General features: G+C 38.2%; 1 long non-coding RNA gene across 1 annotated transcript in view; it reads left to right on the top strand.

Moving 5' to 3' along the window:
- The window catches only part of LOC115068331, a 21,282-nt gene extending 16,384 nt beyond the window's left edge, over positions 1-4,898 (top strand). The window contains exon 3 of the long non-coding RNA XR_003847697.1: positions 3,914-4,898. This is a non-coding gene — a long non-coding RNA (uncharacterized LOC115068331). The remainder of the gene's footprint in view (positions 1-3,913) is intronic.
- Positions 4,899-5,275: the final 377 nt, after the last annotated feature.

Genomic DNA, 5,275 nt, shown 5'->3' with positions numbered 1-5,275 from the left:
CTCCCTTCCTCCCTCCCTCCCTCCCTTTCCCCTCTCTCAGTTCTTCCACTCCTTTTTCTTCTTCTCTTCCTTCATTTTTCCTTTTTCTTTCTCCTTTCTCTTCTAGCACTTTTCAAAGCCCACAAGAACACCCTAAGGGGATTCAATGGGTTGGGTTGGGGTTATAATCAGCACTTAAAATAGGCTTCTCATTTTCAACCTTACTGCCCCCTACCCTCAGCCAATAAAAAGATAGGAAACCCATATGGAATTTTCTGGACTGAGTATTGTGACAAATGTATATAGCTGGCTTTCCCTGCTCCCTTCCATCTGTGTATGGCCTTAACAGCAAACTGAAAAAGTCTTTCATCTTTAATCTAATCATCTCACTTTCCCATGGGAAACAGCCAATGAAGCCTAAACCTACTTACCAACTTTTCCTAGGCCCATGCAGCTTACCACATCTAACGTTAAAAAAAGTAAATTAGTGCCGCTATGAGTCACTAAGGACAAACAGCATTCCTGAAAGAAATGAACATCACGAGCAGAAACACATTAGTACTTGCTTTGAAAACGCTGTAAGTCCCTGTAGACCTGAATGGAATTTAGACCCGAAATTCTCCACATCTCTAGGATACCTTCTGTTTTCGGTTCAGTTCCCTGTATATATGACCCTCTCCTCTACATTTTTATCATAATAAATTAGCATCAGAAATATTTCTAAATTTTTGGCACGTCCCTTAACATTCTCCATTAAATTGTTGTTGCAAGATTGAGAGTGGCTAACTATAATTTTTTTTGTTCCAATGGCTTTCAGTTTGGAAGCCATGACCAGCACATTACCTCATAACTTAGCATACGAGAGAGAGAGAGATAGAGAGAGAGAGAGAGAGAGAGAGAGACAGAGACAGAGACAGAGACAGAGACAGACAGAGAGACAGAGAGAAGAGACTAGAAGAGGAGTCTCAGAAAATGATATATGACAACTAAACGTGATGAAATCCAGGATGAGATGTCCTAGAACATAAAGAAGAAGGCATGTTAAAACTAAAGAGCTCAGATACAAGGTGACTTTTAGAGACTAATAATACATCAGTATTGGTTTATTAAAGTGAAAGGCACAACTTAGTCATGTAACATGTGAATAATGGAAGAAATCTGGAGTGTTGTGTATAGGAACTCCCTGCACAGTTTTTGTAACTTTTGCATATCTAAAAGCATTTTTAAAGTAAATTAAAATAATAATAGAAAAGGCAGTGGCTAGCTGGACATGGTAGCCCATACCTGTAACCCCAGAAAAAGATCCTAAAACAGGAGGATTGGGACTTAGAGTCCATCATGGGCTAATAACAAGTTCTAGACCTGCATGGGCTATATAGCATGAGCCTGTCTCCTCATAACAAAACAAAAACAAACAAAAGGTAAAGACAGTGGCTGATACTGATGATTCAGTTCCATTTCAATCACACTGAAGAAGCATAAAGCCATAAAATGAAGATGAACATTTGGAGGTACGCACAGAGAAGCAGACTAATGAAATGCTTGGTGATTAAGCTAAGCTTGCATATTACTGTTCCCTAACTGGGTCCAGGGAGAGACAATAAAGATCTGTGAAATTTACACAGAAATCTGAACAGAGTCCAAATTACCAATTGCCAGTGAACCTGCCCAAAATCGAACAGGAAATTCAACCCAGAACATTTTCCTGTCTTTAGAGAAGGAGGAGTTTTTATTTTTCTTCATTTCTTTTATTTCCTTAAAAAAAACTCTGAGTAGGTAATGAAATGTTTGAATCAGATGGAAGGAATAAAATGGGATAAATGGCACAAAACCAAACATGGGGTTGGAGCCGAAGTAAATTCTGGCTGTGATAGGAATTCAGGCCTTTCCAACATGCATCTGAATGAAGCAAACTTCAAAGTCAAATACATGGGTGTGAAACACCATGCAATGAATGAACATAGGCTGATTAGTTTTCCAGAACTCCACGGAGCATGGTATTTCAGGTCAGCTGCTCCACTTGATGCAGGCGTGAGGCTCAAAGCAAGCATGATAAGGATATTACCAATACTCTCCGTAATCTAGTAGGCTCACCCCTCCAAGATCCACAGTCACCCCTTTGGATTTTATTTTAAAAAAATCTCTTCTGTCTCCTGGATGTAGGGGAAGATGGTTTGATCATTGAATGTACTTTTGCCTGAGTGAAGAAAGCATCTCAAGTCCTTTTTCTGGAAAGGAATTTTTCATATGAAAAAATCTTATTTGAAAAATTCAACATAGAATCCATTAAAATCTGAGTTGCCCTGGATGGTGATGGGGACAGGACCCAGAGTCACTCATTATTGATTATATTTATGTATATACTTAATTTAAGCACATAAAATTTTCACCATTTAATAATATATAATATATAATTCTACTTTCCATTTGCATAATTGGTAGAAAAGTTTCCTTATCCCAGAGAACCCCAGATATTAAAGTGTTTGGAAATAGAACTGAAGATAAGAGAAAATGTCACACAGTGAAAACTAGATAACGCAGAAATGTGCAGCTCTTCATCCATCCCATTTCCTCCTCCCAGGAACCCAGAAGTGTCAAGTATTTCAGCTTCCCTTGAAGTTAGTTAGGAGCAAGTAATAGTTCTGGCCAGTAGAATGCGTGGAAATGTTATGTTCCTCTTGCAGGCCCAGTCCCTAAAATAAGTGTTTCTTGTAATATTTCTCCCTCTCATTTCTCTCTCTCTCTCTCTCTCTCTCTCTCTCTCTCTCTGTCTCTCTCATTTACCTGAAGGTAAGAATAACTAGCTGACTGTTACAAGATGAAGGAGACCAGATGCCTGTGTTTCTACTTCAATAAAAATGTCCAAGAAAGCCATTTTGCCAGCTTCACACTATGATATGAACAAGAAATAAAAATTTCCTGAGTTAGGCTACTAAAATTTGAGGGTTAATTTCTTACCATGGCAAGACTTTAACTATTCTGATTGGGCAGAAAATTGTTCTGATTGATCAGAACACATGAACTTCTAACCTTTCTTTTATTATTTGAGCATTTTAAATTTGGCTTAAAGGTTAAATTTTAGCCTGAGTCTCTCAAATATCATTGATCCCTCCTTAAGTTTATTACTAGAAAGAGTTTTCTTTCATGAATTTTATCAGAATACTAAAGTAGTATGTAACCCATCCAATGTCCTTTATGCTTTGGATACTAGAAATTGGGAAAAAATTATTTTATTGCAATAATTGGTTTTTCTCCGTGGACTGTTTTTGGCTGACCCTATTACATGGGCTTGATTTTCTACGTGTTTGCTTATAATTTGTTGTGGGCATTTTAATTTTTGAACCACTTGATCCATTTTGAAAAAGAGGATGGTATAAACAAATATTTTAAGAGAAATAATGCTAGCAAAAAAAAAAGAAACGTATGTTAAGAACTGTCCTTAAAGGAATATTTCACCTACATGATGTTAAAAGTTGTTTATTGATGGGTTTAGGTGGACATCATATCACATTAAATGAAGTTGTATGGCACTTGCTGATGTACTGGAGTAACTGTGTGTGAGAAATTCAGGCTCAGAGCTCTGAGAAGGGGCACATGGATTGCTATAGTCTCAATGTTGGTGACCTCCAAAATCCATATGGTGCGATCTAGCCCTCTATGTGTTAGCATTAAGAGGTAGAGCACTTGGAAGTGGACTGGGTCATGAGGGTGGAACCTTCATGTGTAGAATGAGTACTCTTATAAAGGGGCCTTGGGTGCTTTTTTTGTTGTTCTTTTATGTGAGGCTACAGTAAGAAAATACTGTCTGTGAGGAATGGTCCTTACCAGATATGGAACCTGCGGGCACCTTGATCTCGCACTTCTCAGCCTCTAGAACTGTGAGAACTAAACTTCTGTTATTTACAAACTAACCAGTATTTGTTGTGTATTACAGCTGCCCAAACAGATGAAGACATGGGTGAATTCAAATAGCTGTACTGTGCGTGGTAAGCACATGGAACACTTTTGACACAAGACACCTACATTACCAGTGGTTATCATGTCTTCCAGCCCCAAAGTGCATTTCTGAGTTCTCATCCTGGAAAGGAGTCAACGGTAGCAAGAGCAGCGCTGGGGCTGCAAGTAGAATGACCACACTGTGGCAGCAGCAGGTCAGAGGGATCCGTTCACCAGCCCAGGTCCATCACAAAGAGACTCCTCCAGCCACGGTGGCAGCACACTGGTCCTTCTGGAACATCTGGGCCCCCAAACTATTTCTCTAGCTTCATGAGTTCCTACCACAATGAAAGTACAAGATTAGAGCGATCTCTGTGTGGTTGGATTAAACCGCTGGAATTCTTATTGAGAAGGAGGGAATCTGGAACTTAAACATGTTTATGCAGTAGTAAGATAGACACTCAGTCATTTTAACTTGAATAAAGAGATTCAGCTTTATTGTTTTCAAGATGGTAGGGCATTAGTCAATTGTAAATGTAAAGAGAGTGACTATTTCAAAGGGAGACATTCATAAAGTGCGTTAGCATGAATTCACATGAGATGAATTAGATCAAGTTTTAAGTTTTAATAGTGTAAGTGACAAGTATTATGTTCTTTGTTAGGTATATAAAATTAATAATACATATCTCATGTCCATAAGAAGGTGATATTTTAAAGCAAGATGTAACCAGATTGTAATAAATAAAATTTGGAAGAATTGTTAAAAAAAAAAAAAAAAAAGAAACATTCAGTGATGGTCTCTGGGCCATCAGCTGATCTAGAAATGTTTAGTATTGGCAACACCTGTTCAAAATATTTTGCTCAAGGCCTGCCACCAATTCATAAACTAAGCCTCTGAATAACATTGGTTTGAACAGAATCAGTGACTCTTTTCCTAATGGCATAAGATGGCAAAGATGCTCAAAAAGTGGCACCTACATCATACTCTTACTTAATCATTGTCACTTTGGTAAAACCAAAGGTTGAACTTACCAGTGTTTGTGCTCTGGTACCCTCTACTGAAGCAACTTTGCATGACAGGAGGCGTAAGTGGAGGTTCTGGATGGAGGGGAGGCATTTCATTCTAGAGTCAAATGTGATCTGGGAAAATGAAGGATGAGATGTTTCCTATATGTTCAAAATTATGGAGCAAATGCAAACCTATTACATGCATATGCACTTTGTTTTGCTTTTAAGGAAAACTGCCTAGAATCTTTCTCAGATTCTTAAAGGTTCCTATGATATACAATGGATTCAAAGCATCTACTTTAGAAAGTAGAGACTGCAGCTGGATTTCCTGAGATGAGGATTTATGAGCCAG

The sequence above is a fragment of the Nannospalax galili genome, unplaced genomic scaffold (assembly GCF_000622305.1).
Source record: "Nannospalax galili isolate Female #2095 unplaced genomic scaffold, S.galili_v1.0 scaffold88, whole genome shotgun sequence".
Classification (NCBI taxonomy): Eukaryota; Metazoa; Chordata; class Mammalia; order Rodentia; family Spalacidae; genus Nannospalax; species Nannospalax galili.
Note: the sequence above shows the minus strand (reverse complement) of the source record. Positions and strands in the feature narration are given on the sequence as shown.